The sequence below is a fragment of the Cupressus sempervirens genome, chromosome 11 (assembly GCF_028749045.1).
Source record: "Cupressus sempervirens isolate cs-2001-9-10 chromosome 11, ASM2874904v1, whole genome shotgun sequence".
NCBI classification, from domain to species: domain Eukaryota; kingdom Viridiplantae; phylum Streptophyta; class Pinopsida; order Cupressales; family Cupressaceae; genus Cupressus; species Cupressus sempervirens.
The window spans coordinates 139767163-139790389 of NC_143128.1; positions in this window are offsets into that span (position 1 = coordinate 139767163).

Here is a 23227-nt window from a genome sequence, read left to right on the forward strand (position 1 = left end):
CAATGTGAAAGTACACTAGGAGTGTCTGTATATAAAGGCCTCTGAGATACATCCAAAATACCTCATAATCAGCATCATAATAAGTCATACAACCAAGCACATGTCCACTAGATATGGGTTATTCTTCATTAAGCACAGAAGCAAGTGCAGTGATTAGAGGATAAGTCTACAAGGGTGTGACATGCAAAATAGTGCTGGAGACACCATATGCTTAAATAGAGTTGTGTACTCCTGTGTTGTCAACACGACAAATCAAAAAGGTGTGCAAACTCCTAAGTGTCTCATAAATAAAAATAATAAAATAATAAATAATGCATTAACGTAAGTAAACTTAAGTAAGTGTAATAAGTAAATACTTATTTACACCAACACCTTCCTTCTTCAATATCTTTCTTTCTTCTCTCATTGTATAGGGTTGGTTCCCAGGGGTTTGAGAAAGTTCTCAACTAGGTTTCTACCATTTTTCAGCAAGTTTTCTCTATATGAATAGAAAATAATGCAAATAAAATCATAGTTTTGGTTTATTTTGTGTATTTCATAAGTTATCTCATACATCTTGATGTATTTTCTTCAAATATATGAATACAAAGATTCAATAGATATAGTTACATTTTGAGTTTTGTCTTGTGTCTATGAATTTTGTAGTCCTTTGTGATGTGTGAACAAATATCTCATATCTCAGTTTCAACTCACTTAGGGTTGTATGGCATGGTATAGTTTTTTGTTGATTTAAAGAATCAAGTAAATGCTTAGCATGCTTTGATAGGGTTGGAGATTTTATGGAAGGATTTTGCTAAGTAGAAGATTCAGCTGGCAAATTGATGTCTAATTCACAAAGTGAATGGATAGATCAATGTTCCTGGTGTATGATGTAGTTTATGAGATGCCTAATAGATTAGGCATTGATCTCAGTTGGAAATTAGATACTCTTGTTGTTTCATATCTGGTTCTTATTGAAATAAATCAATTAATCAAAATCGTTTTCCCTTTCCTATTGTAGAGCTGAAAAGGATAACCCATACTTAGTTTTTTAGTCTCATAAGTCATGTTATGAGCTATTTCATACATTTTTAATTTGCATGATCATAGAAGATTTGGGGTTTTATCTACTTTTTCTAGGTTGAGATGTATGTTTTGGGAACTAGTACCATATGAATGTATTTGAGCTCTACCTACCTAGGTTTTGTAGAGCCTGAAGAAAGAGGAGTTCCACCTTATATTTGGCCTAGGTTTTAGAAAATTTGTGTCCATCATAGGAGTTAGGTCCCCTTAGATGCAATCTTGTCTTGGCTACTTGGTAGTTGAAATCTTTGATAAATTAGGAGCCAATACAACATACAACAAGGAAATATTTGTATTAACAATGGTTTTTACAAGAAAAGCGAATACTTAAATTCATATTATTTTAGTTACATATAGTTACATTTTCAATTCAATGTTGATTCCTCAATATAGGTCTTGACCAAGGTAATTCATCAACCACCTAACAACAAAAACCCTAATATATTTTTGTTTGTAGGAGCAAGATAACAAATTTGTGGTTGTAGATCTTGATAGAGATCCCTGAAAGATTTCCAATAAATTTGGGTCATCCTTGTTACAATACCTTGGGAAGATAATGAATCTATGGAAAACCTTCTAGAATAATTTCCACTAAGTCGACCTATTTTTTATGCCTTGACTAAAAGAATCAATTTATTGGTTTTTCTGGGGTTTTTTATTCTATTCGAAGATCTATAGTTAGATTTTTAGTCTTAGGTTTGGATCCACTCTTTTAAAATAATAAACACACTCTCCTCCACATATTTCAAGGCAATTCATCTATGTTTCATTTCCATTCATAATTTTAGCATAGTTATGTATCCTGATTGGCCTTATTGTATACACTTAACACCTAGATTACATTACTTTGTGAATTAGTTCAATTTTGTATACACATTATCACACACAAGCTAAAGAGAGCATTTCCTTGTATTGCATTGCTTTCCCCAATTAAAATTTAGTATTGGCTTCTCTTCCTTCATTTGATCCTTGCAAATATAATTTAGATCCAAGAAGGAATTATATGTGGAGATTCTCTATTTCCCCACACATATATTTGAATGCTTTTGTGTCAAGTGGAGTCATGCATCTTATTAAAGAACTTCCATTTTACCACTAAGCATTTTGTCAACTTGACTTGTCCCTATTGGATATAATTGATTAATTGCATGTTGTCTTTGATCTTACAAAAATGTCATATCATTATCAGTTAATATATGTCGAGCTCACTTGGGAAGTGAACATAGCTCTCAGTGTCTACCAAGCATTCTTTTGTTTGCCTAGTTCAGAAGGTAGTGTCTACCAAGTTCACTAGGGCATTGACATAAAAGTTGTAGAAAGTGAGTTTTAACCAAGCTCACTCGGTAAATGACAGAAAGTTGGATGGAACCAATGCTAACTGAGCTCACCCAATTGGCAAAGGATTTTCATGAGTTTGCAATGTTAACCAAGCTTCTGTTGGTTAACAAAAGAAATTATTTCTAAGTTAGTTTCTGCCAAGCTGGGTCGGCTAATGAAAGATTTTTTTATTTTGTTGTATTAAGCTTAACTGATTTATCTATTGATTCTAGCCAACTAAGGTGATGAATATTGATTATTCTAAGTTGTATTTGAGCCAATTTGACATAGTGGAAGATATAAGTATAAGGTCAAGTTGTGATTTCAATATATGCAAGTAAGAAGATGTGATTGAAGATTTAAAGATGAGAAGAGGAAGTGAATTTGAAGGATAAGAAGAATATCCTTGTGGAACAACAAAGCTATACATGATAAAAAAGGATTAAGTACAAGCCATAACATAGATTTTTAATTAGCAATTCAATTGCATTCAAATCACATCATCTCATTATTACTCTCTAACCATTGTAGTAGTGATTAAAATCTCCTAACAAAGTTGGCTTAACAACTATTTGAAAATCTTTAAACAAAGTGACAATTCCATTGAATTGTTCTCAAGACCTCTAACAAGGCCACTCCTAATAGGGTGATTAAATCCTCTAATAGGGTCACACCTAACCATTTGTTTTGTAACCTTTAACAAGGTTGGCTCCTAATAGGGCTCACTTTAGAAGAGTGAAAAATAGTAACTAGTTGCAATTGGTGGTTTTTCCCAAATTAGGTTTTCACATTAATATTGGTGTCAAATATGTTCATGCTATTTTATTTTATGTGTTTTCAACTAAGTTAAAGTAATGGTAATCATAGATAACATCTAAATATTTATATGTTAATAATTCACTGAGCTAATCCAATCATTACTGAGTTACAACATTATGTGTGTTTACCAAGCTTCAACAATATTCAGTTATCTGTTTGCATTTTGTACTAACATCTAAGGGATCTAAAATTTATTTTTATATTAACTAATTCACCCCTACCCTCTTAGTTACTCCTCTTATATTTCCAACAATTGGTATCAAAGCTTTTGGTGCTTGTAGAGAAAGTTTCAAGGAGCTAAAGATTAGGATGTCTTACAAAAGAGAGATTTCCAAGCTGAACAGAGACAATTTGTAGCATGGCAAGGACTTATGAGATTACATCTAGCTAGTATTAGTTATTTAGGCTACAAGTATCTTGATGTTGAATACAAGACTCCCACTGGAACTTTATTAGTTGAATATATTGCTGAAAAGAAGACTCATAATATCATGATGATTGACATTGCAACTACTCTTAGTTATGTTTAATTTGATGAGGTAAAGGATTGCAAAACTTCTTTTGGAATGTGGAACAAAATAAAAGATATCTATGGAGGAGATGACAATGTAAGAAGAGCCAAAGTAGAAAGTCTTAGAGGACAATTTGAGCAAATGAGAATGAGAGAAGATGAAAAAATTGTAAAATATTTTGAAAAAATTAGGACCAGTGTAAGTGCAATCAAAGCATCTAGAGGAGAAATTAAGGACGAAACTATTGTAAGTAAAGTAATTAGAACTCTTCTTCCTATTCATGCAATTAGAGTATCTGCTATTCAAAAAAAAAAAGATGCGATCCAAATAACAAAATAGGCTTGGATGCTTTAGTTGGAAGATTGATAGCTTTTGAATTAGATAACTATGATAAGTATGTTTCTGCTTCAAAGAATATTGAATCTGCATTCAAAGCTAAACTCATAGTCAAAGAAAAGGGTAAAAAGTCAAAATCTAGTCAATCAAGAAGTGAAGAATATGGAACATTAGAGGAAAGCTCAAATATTTATTTTGAAGTTGTTGGAGCCTTGCTTGCAAGAAAATATTCCAAAGGCAGAGGAAAGTACAAAGGCAAAGTTCCTCTTATTTTCTTTTCTTGTGAAGAAGTTGGTCAGATTGTTGCTAGGTGTCCAAACAAGGAAATCAAGGATGAGAAGAAAAGAAACAAGCATAAAGGAAAGAAGGACTTCAAGAACTATAAGAACTACAAGGAAAAAGGTAAGAAATCTTATTTCATAGCTAAAGATTTTGATAATAGTGAAGATGAAATGGTATATATTGTGGTGAAAGATGAATCTAATGATGAAGGAGATAAGATGGTACTTATCTCTCATGTTAAAAAAATTGATATATGGATTATTAATAGTGGCTGCTCACATCATATGACTGGTGACAAATTTTTTTTTGAGAATATGGAATATTATGATGGAAGTAGTGTAAGATTTGGAAATAGTGAACCTTGTAACATAAAATGAAAAGGATGTATCTTGTTGACTAAAGAGCTTGTATGTGACAATGCTTATTGGGTTGAAGGACTAAAACATAATCTATCGAGTATGGCATAGTTGAACAACATTGGATTCAAGGTAGAATTCATGAATGGATAGGCCAAACTATTGGATGGGAAAGGAAATTTGATTGGATTTGGCAAGCAAAGAAAAGGTAATCTATTTTTTCTTGATCTCATTGATTGTTCATGTTTTATTGCTCAAGTAGAAGAAAGATGGTTATGGCACAAAAGGCTATGTCATGTGAATTTTGATAATCTATTCAAGATAAGAAAACATAGAAGAGTAAGAGGTATTCCTAGTTTGAAAAAACTTGACATGAGTCTATGTAACAAGCTTCAAGAGCAAAGACTATCAGTCAGAAGAAGTCTTGGAAATTGTTCATATAGATTTATGTGGACCTATTGGAATAGAAAGCTTTAGTGGAGAAAAGTTTTTCATTCTTTTTGTTGATGATTACTCTAGAATGATGATAGTAATGTACCTAAACGAAAAATTAGAAGCCTTTCAAAAATTCAAGTGGTATTTGGAAAGAGTAGAAAATAAAACTAGAAAAAGGTTGAAATGCTTAAGATGAGACAGAGTTGGTGAATTCATCTTGCATTAATTCAATAATTTATGCATTGAAAGAGGAATAAAAAGACAAGTGTCAGCCCCTAGTACACCACAATAGAATGGTATAGCTAAAAGAAGAAAAAAATTTGTCATGGATTGTGCAAGAACCTTGATGATTGAAAAGAATGTTGCTCTCAAATACTAGAAAGAAGCTATCAACACTACAGTTCATACCTTGAATAAAGTTTAGTTGAAGAAAGATTCAAACAAAATATCTTATCAACTATGGTATGGCTACAAACCTAATGTAAGTTACTTAAAAGTATTTGGTAGAAAATGTTAGATATTGAAAGAATCTAGAAAAGGAAAATTTGATGTAAAAGGTAATGAAAGCATATTTCTACGATACTTCTACAAAAGTAAAGCATATAGATGTTTGAATTTGTCTACTCAAAAAATTATAGAAAATGCACATGTCAGAATTGATGAATTTGTAGAAAAGAGTAAAGAAGAAAACAATAAGGAGCTAGAGGATTATAGAATTTTTTTTATTATGAACCTGATACCCTAGAAAATCTATCTAAGAGAAAACAAAGTTTATCTCCCAAGTCCCTAGAAACTTCAATAATTATTGAGTTGTAGAAAATGCAACTCAAGCTACAAGGACTTGAGTCACAATCAAAGGCTATCAAGCTACTTCAAATTGAGCCTAATGGGCCTGAGTCACATACAAAAGGGGCCAAGCTTGAAAATAAAATTCAAGAAGAAGATGGTGGAACTCATTCAAAGACCAAAGAGCCTGTGTTAGCAAGATATGTCAGAAGACATCATGCACCTAATCAGATCATTGGAGGCAAATCAAATGGAATAATGACAAGAGGAAAATTAAAAGGTACATGTTTACTTGATGAATTTGAACCTACAAGTGTTTAAGATGCTCTATAAAATGAAATTTGGATTGAAGTAATGAATGAAGAGATATAATAGATAGAAAAGAACAAAACTTGGACTTTTGTTCCTAGACCCAAGGATAGAAATGTAATTGGTACAAAGTGGGCATTTAGAAATAAGCTGAATAAAGATAGAAAAGTTTCAAGAAACAAAGAAAGAATAGTATGCAAAGGTTACTCTCAAGAAGAAGGTATTGATTATGGTAAAAAAATTTCTCTTGTGGCAAGACTAGAAGGTGTTAGAACTTTACTAGCATATGCAACACATAGAGGATTTAAAGTGTATCAAATAGACATTAAATCTTCATTCTTAAATGTAATTCTTGATGAGGAAGTCTACATTGAGAAACCAGAAGGTTTTGTATATCCTAGCAAAAGAGACATGGTTTATAAGTTACACAAAGCATTATATGGTCTCGAGCAAGCTCCTAGAGCTTGGTATGAAAGACTACATAATTACTTGGTATAGATTGGTTTTGAAAGAACAAATGATAATAGTAGTTTGTATATCAAGGAAGGACCAGACAAGAATATTGTGTTGGCAAAGATATTTGTTGATGATACTCTATTCACAAGAAATGATGACTTATACAAAGCATTTTTAGAAGAAATGAGTAAAGAGTTTGAGATATCCATGTTTGGTGAAATAAAATTCCTTGTTGGACTATAGATATAGCAAAACAAAAATGGTATCTGCATTACTCAATCCAAGTATATCAAGGAGATAATGAAGAAATTTGGAATGGGAGATTCAAAACTTGTTGGAACCCCTATGTCTAATGGAAATAAGCTTTCCAAAAATGATGAATCCAAGGTAGTAGATTAGACCACATAAAGATCAATGATTGGAAAACTACAGTATGTAGAGCATATAAGGACTGATATTGCATTAGTAGTTGGAATGGTGGCAAGATTCTCGGCTAATCCTAGAGAAAATTACATGATGGAAATTAAGAGAATCATGATATATTTGAAAGGTACTGAAGAATATGGTTTATGGTACAAACTTGGAGGCAATTTGGACTTGAAGGTGTTTATTGATGCTGATTGGATATGAAGTATTGATGATAGAAAAAGCACTAGTGGTGGAGCATTCTTTCTTGGTAAAAGACTAGTATCTTGGACAAGAAAGAAGCAAAATTATACATCTCAATCTACAATAGAGGCAAAATATGTAGCAACAACAATCAATTGTTCTAAAATTATTTGGTTCAAACAAATGCTAGAAGGAATGAAGGTAGAGATCAAAGATCCAGTTGTCATATATTGTGATAACATTAGTGCAATCAACATATCAAAGAATCTAGTAATGCATTCCAAAATGAAGCATATTGCTATAAAATATCATTTCTTGAGAGAATTAGTGCAAAATAAAGAAGTTAGATTGGAATATGTGAATACAAAAGAAGAGATTGCATACATATTCACCAAGCCATTACCTAAGGATGCATTTCTATATCTAAGAGGTAAACTAAGGGTTATTCCCCTATCTAAAATTTACTAAATAAAGTTTAGTGATTCATCAACCAGAACTTGTTGAAGACCAATCACTTGGTGCAGAATTAACAAGAGCATATCGTAGATGAATCAGTGCTCAAGGTAAATTGGTATTTTCAAAATTATTGTCTTTGGTATGTGTTGTCAAAGAGGGAGAAGTTTACTATCATATCTCTGAGAGATTTTTGTAACTAGAATAAAGTAAGAAACCAAAGAGGGAGAAGTTTTATAGAGAAGTTTGTTGAAAGAGGGAAAATTTTCTAACTAAACTTGGTATTAGTTGTGGACAAAATCTAGTGAAAGGAAGAGCTCATACTAACAGAGGGAGTTTTGAAGTCTAAAATCCAAAATTTCATTGTGCTATGATATTTTGTGTTGCCATCAATGCCAAAGAGGGAGATTGTTGGATATAATTGATTAATTGTGTGTTGTCTTTGATGTTAAACAAATTTCATATCATTATCAGTCAATATATGTTGAACTCACTTGGGTAGTGAAGATGGCTCTCAGTGTCTATCGAACATTCCTATGTTTGTGATGTGAATATCAGGATTTAACTGTGTGATTTTTGAGTCAAACTCGATGACCCATATTTCATGAGTAGTGATTCAACATGAATCCATCTCTCATGAGAATAAATGGAACACTTAGCACTCATTGGATCTAGGTGATGCTCACAGGGGTGAAGCACCGGGACTTCCCGGGAGGTCACCCATCCCAGTACTACTCCAACCTGAGCGCGCTTAACTACGGAGTTTCCTCCACAGTTAAACCCAAAGCTTGCAACCCCATTTGCAAAACCTTCACCAAGTGTTGTGCCTTATGAACCATTCATTAGGAAGCCCCTTAAGCTCATCAATTGATAAGTAGGAGATGATTTCCACAGCTAGTCAAATTGTGATGTGAATATCAGGATTTAACTGTGTGATTTTTGAGTCAAACTCGATGACCCATATTTCATGAGTAGTGATTTAACATGAATCCATCTCTCATGAGAATAAATGGAACACTTAGCACTCGTTGGATCTAGGTGATGCTCACAGGGGTGAAGCACCGGGACTTCCCGGGAGGTCACCCATCCCAGTACTATTCCTATGTTTGCCTAGTTTAGAAGGTAGTGTCTATCGAGTTCACTCAAGAATTGAAAGAAAAGTTGTAGAAAGCGAGTGTTAGCCAAGCTCACTTGGTCAATGAAGGAAATTTGGATGGATCTAGTGCTAACTGAGCTCACTCTATTGCCAAAGGATTTTCATGAGTTTGCAATGTTAACCAATCTTCTATTGTTAACAAAGGAAATTATTTCTAAGTTAGTTTCTATCGAGATGGGTCAGCTAACGAAGGATTTTCTTATGTTTTTGTATTAAGCTTAATTGATTTATCTATTGATTCCAACCAACTAAGGTGATGAATATTGACTATTCTAAGTTGTATTTGAGCTGACTTGACATAGTGAAAGATATAAGTATAAGGTCAAAGTTGTGATTTCAATATATGCAAGTAAAAAGATGTGATTGAAGATTTAATGATGAGAAGAGGAAGCAAATTTGAAGGATAAGAAGAATATCCTTATGGAGTAACAAAGCTATATACGATTAAGAAGGATCAAGTACAAGCCAAAATAAAGATTTATAATCAGCAATTCAGTTTCATTGAAATTAGATCATCTCATTGTTACTCTCTAACTATTGTAGTAGTGATTAAAATCTCCTAATAGAGTTGGCTTAATAGTTATTTGCAAATGTGATAGTTCTATTGAATTTCTCTCAAGACCTCTAACAAGGCCACTCCTAATAGGGTGATTAAATCCTCTAATAGGGTCACACCTAATAGTGTGTTTTGTAACCTTTCATAGGATTGGATCCTAACAGGGCTCACTTCAGAAGAGTGAAAAATACTATTGTCAAATGGGTTTCCACATTAATACTAGTGTCAAATGTGTTCATGCTATTTTCTTTTATGTGTTTAAAATTAAGTTAAAGTAATAGTAATCACAAATAACATCTAAAGGTTTATATGTTAATCATTCACCAAGCTAATCTAGTCATTATTGAGTTGCAACATTCTATGTGTTTACCAAGCTTCAACAGTATTTAGTTATATGTTTGCATTTTTTATTGACATCTAAGGGATCTGAGATTTATCTTTTTTGTAACTAATTTACCCTTATCCTCTTAGTTACTCCTCTTATATTTCTAATAGTCCCCCTTTCTTATTGGAGTTAGATTTTTTATTTTTGGTGTTTATCTTATTTTGGTGAAAGTATACATTCCTTATTTTATTAATTTTAGAGTTAGATTTAGCTAGACTCTATGTGGTTAGATCTCTTTTCATGCTCTTTATCACATTTGTGTGATTATATCTCACCATAGTTTCCTTTTGTGATCTTCCTTTTTATGAAATTAATTACACTAAGTCCGGCCTATAACAATCCCACTATGAGAAGCCATAGACTCATGGGCTCATTTGATCATGATTCCTCTTTCTCCCCTAGGACTCATGACTACACTAATATCTTTCAAGATATAAACTCTATAATGGAGCATAAATCTTCTCACTCATCCCATGATGAAGATGAAGCATTAAGAGTTCCTCCTTCTTGAGTTGATAAGCTTTCTCACAAATTTAAAAATTTGGAAACTTGGATTGTGCAAGAACATCAAAATTCTCATAGTGTTTCTATTTTTGAGGCTATAACAAGCTTGTTAATAATGATGATAATAAAGCCTCTATTTTATATAGTGTATCTCACCTTATTAATATTCATTCTAAGTCTTTTATATAATTTTTTCAAGAGTTAGGATACACTCCTCCTTCTACAACCATTGAAACCTCTATTATGATTACTAGTACTCTATCTAGCATTCCTACATATGTGCCACCTCTTATGATGAATTCTACACACATATCCACTCCTCTAAGTGTTGGTCTTTCTAACCTTTTACTTCCCATGAGTGTTCCTCCTAATTCCATACCTTCTTCTTTACCTTATATAATGTGTTTCATTTTACATATTGCAATCCCCTTTTGGTTCATTTTTATCCTCCACAAAAATATTTGCATCTTCCTTCTACTTCCTACAATTTTCTTAACATGTCTAATATATCTATGCCTATTATTACATCTTTTGATCTCCTCATCAGTAGCAGGGTTCAACCTATCAATTTGTTGGAATAACAAATGGCTCAATTCACTTAATCTAAATACAACAACCCTAAATGTGACATTGCTAATCCACTTTCTTTATATATCCTTTGTATTGTTATACCAAAACATGTTGACGTACCTCATCTTGAGACTTATAATGGTAAGGGTTGTTGACATATCAATCAAGTTTGTTATTAGTGACATACACTTAATTAGACTGTAAGTATCTACTGAGCTTATTGTAAAGTTAATAGCATTTACTAGTCATTTCAATTACCACTATGTTCTATAGTTGCTACCAAGCCCTTTGGACAAATTCTAGTGTGTGCTTACAATTATAGTTAGTGTGAAGTTCAGCAAAGTAAATCGATCATCTTAGTGTATGCCAAGTTTACTAGTGTAAATCAAACAGTGCAATGCTTACCAAGTTTGTAGTTTATATGGTGTGAATCCAATATTAATCAATCTACTTAGTGTTAACCAAGTGATTCTATTTATATTGATCTTAAGGGGATAGTGTTTCTTGAGTCACACAATGTAAACCAAGAGACTTAGTTTATATGATGAGTTTCATAGTATCTATCGAGTCACTAATGTAAACCCAGTTCAAAACTACTTGAAAGTGATTAGTGTAGACCAAGCTTCTATGTCTACCAAGTGCATGATGATGCTGAGCATTGAAAGTGGATGTTGAGTATCAAAATGGTATTGAGATAGTCTTTAGAGGCCAAGTGTCTATATTTGAGCTAACTTTATAATATTTTTGGAAACTTGTATTGTGGTCAACTTTGTAATTATGTAATTGAATTGATATATATGCAATGTATTGTATCATATCAAAGAAAATGTGAGTATGCATGCAATGAAATTGAATATAAATAGAGAAGAGTAGAAAATAATGAATTACAAAGGCTATAGCAATATAAGTGTTGGTCTGAGATTGATTTTGACAATTGAGTGTCAACACACTTAACCACTTTTTATATAAAGCCAAGTACACTATATATGCCGAGCTATAGTATATACTGAGCCAGAATTCTAATAGGTGCCAAGTGATCTTCATGTGTCGAGAAATATTTAGGTGCCAAGTCATAGTTGATGCCAAGCAAGTCAGAATGCTTCATGTGCCAAGTGAGCTAGAACTATGCATGTGTCAAGCAAGATGGAATGCTATAGGTGTTGAGCAAAGTAGAATCATAAATGTGTTGAGAATTGGTAATCTAGTATGTGCCAAGTAACATAAGATCAACATATGAGTTTGTGCCTTCACAAACTCAGATGTAAACCATTTTTTTGAGCCAACATAAAATGATCTCGAAGGATAATAAGAATAAAAATGAATCTTTTCTATTTTCTATGCAATCAACATGCATCCAATAAGAAAATTGGAGAAGGCATGCAACCAATGAGAAAAGTACAAGGAATGAGTGAGAATTAAAGATTCAATATGTATCATAGATCCATATCTAATCCTAAGTCTTCATAATCTTTAAAGGGAGGATGAAAACCCAATTGTAAGTGTGGATGAAAATAGTGTATGGGTAAACTATAGTAAAATTTAGTGGGAAGTGTGAAAGACTTAGAGGAATAGAGCAACAATTGCATACCTAGTTGATTTGAACAAAGTAAGGGATACAAACAGATATTAGATCAAGCAAGGATCACATCAGAATGAGTAGATTAAGTTCCTAAAATTAGCAATTGAAGATTATAAGAAATTAAGTCAAAGATTTCTAATACTCTCTAGCAATTGTATTAGATAGTGAAAATCCAATGTTGATATGTTAGCTTAACAACTAGATTGTAGATCCTTTGAAGAGGTGATTAAATCCTTTAACAAGGTGACACTTCATGTAAAGTGTTTGTAAATCCTTTAACTAGGTCACTATTGACATAGTGTAAAGGCTTTAACAAGGTCAACCTTTTAAAAGGCAGACCATCAGAAGTGGTCAAAAATTTATTGATGTAATAATTTTATGGGTATCGTCCCCACCCTAGTTTTACCTTCTCATTTTAGAGGGTTTTTGGGTTACCAAATTCTGGTGTTATGTGTTGTTGATGTATGTGTTTACTTTATGGTTATTTGATATGTTACATGCATGCAATTTATTTTTAGTTAAAAATTTTAATGGATAAAATGCATTACTTTGGATTCACCACCCCCACACCCAGAAGTATTCTTCCCATTTGATTATTCCAACAATTGGTATTAGAGCAAGGTTCTCACAAGGAGAAGCCTAATAGCTTAGAGAAAAGATCTAAAGATGGAAGTCTTCAAACTTGTAAAGATTATAGCGAATTAGGTGATTGATGTGCAACTCACCCTATAGAACTTGGAGCAAGCCAGAGAAGAATTGAGAAAATCCTTGAAAAGAAGGAAGGATATAGCCATAGCCGAAAATGACATACACTTCAAGGAGATTGATACCAAAAAATTATTTTCCAATGGAGATTCCAAAGAGTTTGATACATAAATAGTAGAATTGATGGAGAAAAATAGAGCTCAAGCAGAAGAAATCAGAATACTCAATCGTGAACAAGAATCACAAGCCATAATGCTTTATAGAGCAACTGAACAAAAGAAGAAAGCCATTGAAGACAAGGCCATGCTATAAGATGATAGGAGAAATCTTACCAATAGACTAAAGGAAAAGACAATTGAGTTTAAAAGAATCTAAAATATGCAGCTTGACACCCTAAGTTAGATGATGAATGCACATCATGAGCTGAATATGAAGGACATTGAGATCTCTACATTGAAGAGGAAAATTACAAAATGACCTAAAAAGAGAGAAGGAAGTTTCAAAAAGCTTCAAAAAACCCAATGAGGCTATCAAGTACTTTGAGCAGCTACTAAAATCACCAAGGGCTAGTAATGATACTTCAGGACTTGGTTACACCAACATTGAACAAGGAGAATCATCCAAGAATGCAGAAGAAAGGAGTAACAAAGGTAAGAACACTACACCTACTTCTCATTTCTATGGTAAAAAGGGACACATTGCTAATGTATGTAGGAGTAAGAAGAAAAATTAGCATGATAAGCCTAAGAATGCAAGTTAGTACCATAAGTGCAAAAAGAAAGGACATCAAGCACAAGAATGCAGGACTAGGACTATCAAAACACCAAGATTTACAAGAAGAAACTATCATGGAAACTACTAAAATTGGGATTACAATACTAGGCATAGCTATCATTATTGTCAAGAGTATGGGCATGTTCTTAAAAATTTCATAAGGACACATTTTAGAGGGAACTATAATAGGTCGTTAAGTCAAACCATATGTTTCATTTGCTTGCAGACTAGCCATATTAGCAAGAATTGTCCAACAAAGTCAAAGGCACCCAAGTTAGAAGTCAACAAAGGAAAAGAGAAGGTATATTTTGAACATATTAGAGGACAAACGAACAAGAATTGGAAGAAGAAAGATGAGTGCAACTCATCAAATGAAGGGATCACTTCACCCAAGATGTCAAGTGATCACATCTCATCCAACTAAGCATGAATAGGTGTATGCGACTAATATACACAATCATATCATGCATCAGTCCCAAGAAAAAAAAGCACTGCATAGAAGGAATGAACATTATTAGAGATGCAAAATTTAAAATTCAAGGTTTTCACCAATGTTGCTAAGTTATCCTTAGATATCGAGTAAAGCTCTAGTGGATGTCAAGTAGTTAGTAGCGACCAAGTTTATAGTTAGTGTCAAGTTGAGAAATGTCAATGGAAGCCAAGTGAAGTGGAAATCTAGTTGAAGTTGAGTAATGAAAAACTAATGGAAGCTAAGTCAAGTTGAAACCTTTAAGAGCCAAGTGTACAACTGTATGCACTAAGCATTTAATGCTAGGTTTTGAAAGGTATAAGGTTAATTTTTTATCATTTTTACACCATTCAAATGTAGAGCAAAGACAAGAAGAGTGTAGAAGAGATCAAAGAGCAACCTTGAAGCCATTTGCAAAAATTGCAATAGTGATTCAACATCATCTTCATCAATCTAAAGTATTCATCAAGTGCTGAGTTATGCAGTTTTTTGTCATGTCCCTTTTCAAATAATTAAAAATAATTATCTTTGCTAAGGCAGGCAGGCCCAAAAAGGTGAAGTTTCGAAAAAAGGGGATAATATTTGGAAGCTAATGGACTAATAAATGAAAATTATTATTAAAATATGTCTTATTAACCCCTCTTGGACGTGAGTTAGGGTTATGCCCTCTTTTAAGGGATTTGGAGGCATTTTGGGCTCATTCCAAAACTTTATTTTTGCTCATTTCTTTGTTGTTCTTCAGAGGCTGCCAAACCTGTGGAGAAGGAGACCCAAGAATGGGAGGTTTTAGGTTTCTAAGAAGGCTAAGGATGGGAGTTTGAACTCATTCCATGTGCATGCTCACGCAGAGTTTGCCTTTGTGCTGAACAATGCAGATTTGTGGATTTTCGAGTGTGTTTTTTGTAAGAATTTGGTGTTTCCGGTTGAGTATTTCATATCAATTTGGGTTGCTGCTATATATCAGAAATTTAGATATTAAAATAGAGCTTAATAAATTTATTTTATCATTATTATAATTTTTTGATAGATTATCAGTGCTTTTGTGGTGTTTTTGGCTATTTTGTGTTGTTTTCGAGAGCTCGATTGGCATTGTTTCTGTCCTCCGTTTGGGAGCTGTTATGTAAATGTTATACAGATCTGAAAATGTCATTTTGTAGGCTGTTATGTTTCTAAAATTTATATTAAAAATTTCCACTTTCAGATTTATTAATAATATGTGAAGCTGTGAAGTTTTTGGCACTATTTTCGGCATACCCGATTTGGGGTTTATTGAGAAATTGGCAGATCTTTGAAATATTGGTTGTTTGATCTTAAAGATCTGATTAGAGGTTTGAAATATCATATAAAATTAGAAAAAGGACATTTTAGTGGTATCAGAGCTATGATCTTGCTAGCTTGAGGGTTTGTAGAAGTTTGCATGTCAGTTTTGACAACTACCCAAATCTTGCATGTCATAATTTATGGTTGCATGTTGCTTCTAATTAGTTGCATGTCAAAATTTATGGTTGCATGTTACTTATAATCATTTGAATGTTAGTTCTTGGTGAATTTGGTGGTTGCATGTTGCTTCTAATCAGATGCATGTCAAAATCTATGGTTGCATGCTACTTCTAATCATTTGCATGTTAGATCTTGGTGAATTTGGTGGTTGCATGTTGCTTCTAATCAGTTGCATGTCAAAATCTATGGTTGCATGCTACTTCTAGTCAATTGCATGTTAGTTCTTAGTCTTTGAATAAGTTATAACCTATTGGGATTACACTCTACTTTATCTAGAATGGACAGGTATAGTACAGAGTCTCAGAGGACACGATCTTGGACAATTGATATCCAGAGTCAGAATAGTAGAAAGGATGGTTATTTAGACATTCAAGATAAACTTAGGAAAATAAGCCATGAAATGTCTGAACAGTTGGTTGAGCACCACCGTATGATGAATGACATGTTGTCTAACCCTGATGCAAGAGCATCCAGAGGTATAAGGGCAATCCTATGTCACCCAAAAAAATGTACTTAGACTTAGTTTCTGTTTCATGTGTTTTCATTTCTGGATACCCATTTGGGTCAAATAAAGGTTCCAACTCTCACAGTTCCACTATCAATGTTCTAGGATAGAGTATTTAAACACCTTGGGATACGTGTAAATGCCAAAAAAAATAGGAGTATGTAATTGGGATATCATTTTGGTAAACTAGAAGGTGTAAATTGGCCAGATGAATGTAATTGTAATTTAGAGCATTCCAGTAAAAGAATCAGGTATAAAGGCCCCATGGTTTGAAAGTTATTGCAATTTTTTGGGTTTTGGAGACCTCCTAAGAATACTTCAAAGTCAGTTTATGGGCTTTAAATGACCTCAAATAGGGCTATAGAGCACTTTGAGAGTTTTTTGAAAATGTAAACGGTTCATCAATTGGAGCTACGACTCAAAAGTTATGCCTCCCAAAAGTTCAGTTACCGTTTTTTGATTCTTCTAAATTTGTGTCAACTTCTAACATAGCTTCTAGAGCCTTCTATTTGGTTGGTGGATGCCTACTAGCACTTTCTAGAATGTATTCCTAGTCCTTAACCCTCCAGGGTCTATTTAAAAAGATTTTTGGCATTGTAAAAGGCACTTCAGAGTGGAGTTTGAGAGGAGGTACTAAAAGGAGAAATTATCTCTAGATTTATGCTATTGTAAGCCCTTAGGGCATGATTTGAAGTCTATTTTCTCTGTACTAAATGTACTAGTTTATTTTCATAGTTAATACAATTTCCCTTTTCTTGTTGTGTCCTTTCTGTGCTTGGGTTGTGTCCCCATCAAGTGGTATCAAAGTTAATTTTCCTGAGTGTGTAGACAGAGCACTGACTATGAGGTAGTTTGCACCAGGACTATGTGGTTGTGGTTTCAAGTTAGAAGATGCCTCCACAAAGAGAGCATGGCAAAAGGGCCAAAGATATTAATCCTAAGGAGGTTAGATCCTTCTAAAGGCAAGTACAAGCATTGCAGGAGGAGCTCCGTAGAGGAACAAATGTGGCCACAGGTGATGAAAGTGAGGATGACAATGAAGAAGATGAAATTGGACTAGAAGGGGAATTTGACAGGGAAGTTATGAATTAGGTAGAGGAAAGGCTTTTTAGGGCCATTACTAAGTTTGGGAAAAGACCTACAATTGAAGTGGGTGTATTTTCAGAAAATTTGAAACCAGATGAGTTGATTGATTGGATCAATGAATTGGAAGAATACTTTGAGTATGAGGATATCAGGGACCCAAATAGGGTTAAGTTTGCAAAGGCCAAACTAAAAGGCCATGCCAAAATCTGGTGGCAAGAGGTTCAATTGGAAAGAAACAGAAGAGGAAAGGAGAAGATCACAAGGTGGGATCGCATGGTGGACAAATTGAAGAAGCATTTCATTCTTGTGGACTACGAGCTTGATTTGTTTACAAAGATACATGGGTTAAAGCAAGAAGGAAGATTAGTCCAAGAATATACAGAGGAGTTTTACCGACTCTTGATTAGAGTAGGGCATGCAGAAGCAAATAAGGAGAAGATTGCTCATTATATCAGTGGGTTGCAACCTAGCATCCAGGAGGAATTAAGTCTGGAAAGAATGACTAGCGTTGAAGAGGCATACCAGTTTGCCCTATGAGTTGAAGAGAAGCTGAATAGAAGGTTTAAAGGAAGACAAAGAGGGTGTGGTCAAGGAGGAAGGGGAAGTGGTAGGTCATCTGGAGGCTGCAATGAAACCCAAAAGAAAAATGTAGATGTGGATACTAGCAGGAACCAGAGGAATGAGGGTTTCAACCACTCCCATGATCAAGACTTTGGAAATCAGAGAGGAAGAGGTAGAGGATGTGGATAAGGAAGAGGAGGTTTTTGTGGTACCTATTTCCATTGCAATGAAGATGGTCATTGTGCCTTTGAATGCCCTCAACGACAAGGAAGGACAGATGGGAGGGCTGAGGGTCAAGCTAGGGTTGCTCATGTGGATGAGGATGCATAATCATCACATTCAGAAGATGTAGAAAGAGGAGAGACCTTGGTAAATGAAAGGGTCCTACTAAGTGGTGAGATAAAACCAAGACAAAGGAGAAGTTTATTCTATACCAGATGCAAGTGTGAGGATAAATGTTGTGACATGATCATTGATGGTGGTAGCACAGATAACTCGGTGTTAGAGGAGATGGTCTCTAAGCTGAAGCTTAAGAGGGAAAGATATCCCTAGCCCTATCAGATTGCTTGGGTGAAAGACGATCATAAAGTCTTGGTAAGTGAACAATATTTAGTAAAATTCAAAATTGGGGGTTACCATGTTGAAGTTCTCTATGATGTTATTCCAATGGATGTTTGCCATCTATTGTTGGGTAGACCATGGCAGTTTGATAGGCATGCAGTACATGATGGTCATGCAAACAAATACTCTCTAAAAAAGGATGGAGTTCACCACAAACTAAAGCCCATGAAAAAGGAAGGTGAAAAGGTATGTACCAGTGCTAGGATTTGTCTTGTTGATAGAAGAAAATTTTTAGATGGCATGAAACACCAGCGTATGTGCTATGCTTTGATTCTTAGGAAAGATAAAGAAGGTAGTAGTGAAATACCACTTGAAGTTTTAAATTTACTAGGTGAGTTTGGAGATATTATCTCTAATAATGTTCCAGAAGGATTGCCACTAGTAAGGCAAATCAGTCATCAGATAGATCTAATTCCAGGAGCTAGTTTTCCTAACAAGGCTACTCATAGGATGACTCCTATTGAAATAGAGGAGCTAAATAGACTGGTTCAGGAGCTATTGAGGAACGGCTTGATTCAGGAGAGCCTAAGTCCATGTGCAGTACCTGCAGTACTCACAGAAAAGAAGGATGGAGAGTGGAGGATGTGTATAGACTCTCGAGCTATAAATAGGATAACTATCAAGTACCAATTTCCTTTGCCAAGAATGGATGATCTTATGGACTGCTTGAGTTGAGCTTAGTACATCACAAAGATAGATCTCAAGAGTGGTTATCACCAGATATGGATTCGAGAAAGAGATGAGTGGAAAATAGCCTTCAAGACCAAGGAGGGTCTTTATGAGTGGTTAGTCATGCCCTTTGGATTGATGAATGCCCCAAGCACCTTCATGCGGGTCATGAATGAGGTACTTAAGAAGTTCTTGGGAAATTTTTTTATTGTTTATTTGGATTATATTTTAATTTTCAACAAGACTTTGGAAGAACATTTATTGCACATTCATAGTGTCCTTGAAAGGCTAAGGGAAGAGAAACTGTTAATTAATCTGAAGAAGTGTATCTTTGCAGAAAGGAAGTTAGTCTATTTGGGGTTTGTTATATCACCTGAAGGTCTCAAAATGGATCCAGAGAAGCTAAAAGCCATCTTGGAATGGCCTACTGCAAGGTCTGCTACTGAGGTAAGATCATTTCATGGTCTGGTTAGTTTTTATAGGAAGTTTATTAAGAATTTTAGTGGCCTATGTGCACCCCTAACTGATACAATAAGAGGGGATTGAAAAGAGTTCAAATGGACTGCAACAACTACAAGAAATTTTGAATTGCTGAAGAAGAAGGTGATAGAACAGCCTGTGTTGGCACTTCCAAATTTTAGAAAAGTGTTCCAGGTGGATTGTGATGCTAGTGGCAATGCTATTGGGGCTATATTAAGCCAAGAAGGTAAGCCTATTGCATATTTTAGTGAAAAATTGAATGATGCAAAGAAGAAGTATTCATTTTATGATCAAGAGTTCTATGCAATAGTTCAGGCCTTAAAGAAATGGAGGCATTATTTATTGCCAAAGGAATTTGTTTTGTATACTGATCATCAGGCATTACAGTACTTAAATAGCCAAGGTAAATTGAATCAAAGGCATAAGAAGTGGGTAGAGTTCTTGCAGAGCCATACATTTGTGTTGAAGCATAGAAGCAAAAAATCTAACAGGGTTGTAGATGCACTAAGTAGGAGATAGTTGTTGCTTACAGTAATGCAGGTTGAAGTAGTTGGGTTTGATGAACTCAATAATCTGTATCCTAAAGATCTTGATTTTGTTGAAGTATGGAAAGCTTGTAAAGAGCTTGTTGCTATAGATAGAACTAAGTGGTTAGACTATCTGATTCAAGATGGTATGTTATTCAAGGGCAGTCAATTATGCATTCCAAGGAGTTCCATGAGGGAAAATCTGATTAAGGAGAAATATAGTGGAGGGATGGCAGGCCATTTTGGTCGAGATAAGACCATTTCCATTCTTAGAGAACATTATTTTTGGCCTCAGATTTCACAAGATGTGAAGAAGTTTGTACAGAGTTGCTAGGTTTATCAAGTTACTAAGGGATTTAGCCATAACACTGGACTATATTAGCCATTGCCTATTCCATCAAAGCCATGGGAGGACATAAGTATGGATTTTGTTCTTGGATTGCTGAGGAAACAAAGGGGTAATGACTCAATATTTGTGGTGGTTGATAGGTTTTCTAAAATGGCACATTTCATTTCATGCCACAAAACTCATGATGTTGTCCAAATTGCAAACTTGTTTTTCAGAGAGGTGGTGAGACTACATGGTCTCCCAAGGAGTATAGTTTCTGACAGAGATACTAAATTTGTGGGGTATTTCTAGAGGACATTGTGGAAGAAATTGAAAATGGACTTGAAATTCAGTTCCACACATCACCCGCAGATTGATGGCCAAACAGAACTGGTAAACAGAAGTCTGGGCAATTTGCTGAGATGTTTAGTTGGGGATAAGCCCAAGGGATGGGATTTGATTCTACCATAGGCAAATTTTTCTTATAATAACTCTGTAAATAGGAGTAATAGAAAGTCACCATTCCAAATTGTATATGGAAGTAGCCTGAGGATTGCACCAGAATTGAGGAAGATAGAACAAGGGGAGAGGACAAGTGCTGAAGCTGAAGAATACCCTGAACATATCAAGCATCTACATGAGGAGGTTCAAGCACACATTACCAAGATGAGTCAAGAGTATAAAACTAGGGCTGATCAAAGGAGAAGACATAAGGAATTCCAAGCAGGGGATCTAGTCATGGTACACTTACAAAAAGAAAGATTTCTAGTCGGTATTTACAACAAGCTGAAAATAAAGAAATTTGGCCCTTGCAAAATTTTGAAGAAACATGACTCAGGAAATGCATATGAGGTGGAGCTTCCATATGGTATTCACATTTCTCCTATTTTCAACATTGTAGATTTAACAGAGTATCATGATGATGGTGCAGATGAGGAGCTGGTGTTAGAGCCATGTCCAATTCCTACTTCTAAGAAGGAGGAGATAGAAGACATTCTAGATCATCATGTGGGTAGGAGTACCAAAAATAGGCAGTATGAAGAGTATTTGGTCAAGTGGAAAGGATGACTGATAGAGGACTCAACTTGGATTTCAGCAGCTGAGGTTTCCCATTTGGGATTTTTTCTACCATTCATAAAGTGACAGGGTCACTTTTCAAACTACCCTAGGTGTTTGATGCAGGAGCATCTAGAGGTATAAGGGAAATCCTATGTCACCCAAAAAAATATACTTAGACTTAGTTTCTGTTTCATGTGTTTTCATTTTTGGATACCCATTTGGGCCAAATAAAGGTTCCAACTCTCAGAGTTCCACTATCAATGTTCTAGGATAGAGTATTTGAACACCTTGGAATAAGTGTAAATGCCAAAAAAAAGGAGTATGTAATTGGGCCATCATTTTGGTAAACTAGAAGGTGTAAATTGGCCAGATGAATGTAATTGTAATTTAGAGCATTTCAAAAAAAGAATCAGGTCAAAACACCCTACGGTTTAAAAGTTATTGTAGTTTTTCAGGTTTTGGAGACCTCCTAAGAATGCTTCAAAGTCAGGTTAGGGCCATTAAACGACCTCAAATAGGGATATAAAGAACTTCAAGAGCTTTTAAAAAATGTAAACAGTTCATCAATCAGAGCTATGGCTCAAAAGTTATGCCTCTCGAAAGCTCGGTTACCATTTCTAGATTCTTCTAGATTTGCGTCGACTTCTAACGCAGCTTCTGGAGCCTTTTATTTGGTCGGTGGATGCCTACTAGCACTTTCTAGAATGTATTCCTAGTTCTTAACCATCTAAGGTCTATTTAAGGAGATTTTTGGCATTGTAAAAGGCAGTTCAGAGTGGAGTTTGAGACGAGCTACTAAAAAGAGAAATTATCTCCAGATTTATGCTATTGTAAGCCCTTAGGGCATGTTTTGAAGTTTATTTTCTCTATACTGAATGTACTAGTTTATTTTCATAGTTAATAAAATTTCCCTTTTCCTATTGTGTCCATTCTATGCTTGGGTTGTGTCCCCATCAGACCCAGCTAAGGTGGATAAGTTGATTGGATTTCTATTTGGTAGATTTTCTCATAGGGCAGATGACACAAGTACCAATAACTTGCATGTGCAGTTTGAGAAACTAGCTTATAGCCAGGCAAAGGTCTCAGATTCTACTCTGCCACAGGAGGTAGTGGGTTTAGATGATGATTATGAGGATGTTTTTGTGCATGATGGTGAGATACCTAGTAGAGATGAGAAGACATTGAGCATTCATGACTTTGCTAAGAAAGAGTACCAGGCACAGTTAGATACTTCATCACATGAGGTTGAGGCAGGTAGTACTTCACATGATTTGTCTAGCCAGCTGAAGCTGAACAAAGATAGTATTGTAACTTCATTATCTCATCATGAAAAGATGTGAGATATGATAGAGGATCACATTCGAATGATTCAGTTACAGGTAGACATAAGGGAGTTCAGGCAAAGTCTTCTTGTGTTGACTTACAAGCAATTAGGGAAAGAATGGGAATGATGAAGTTGAG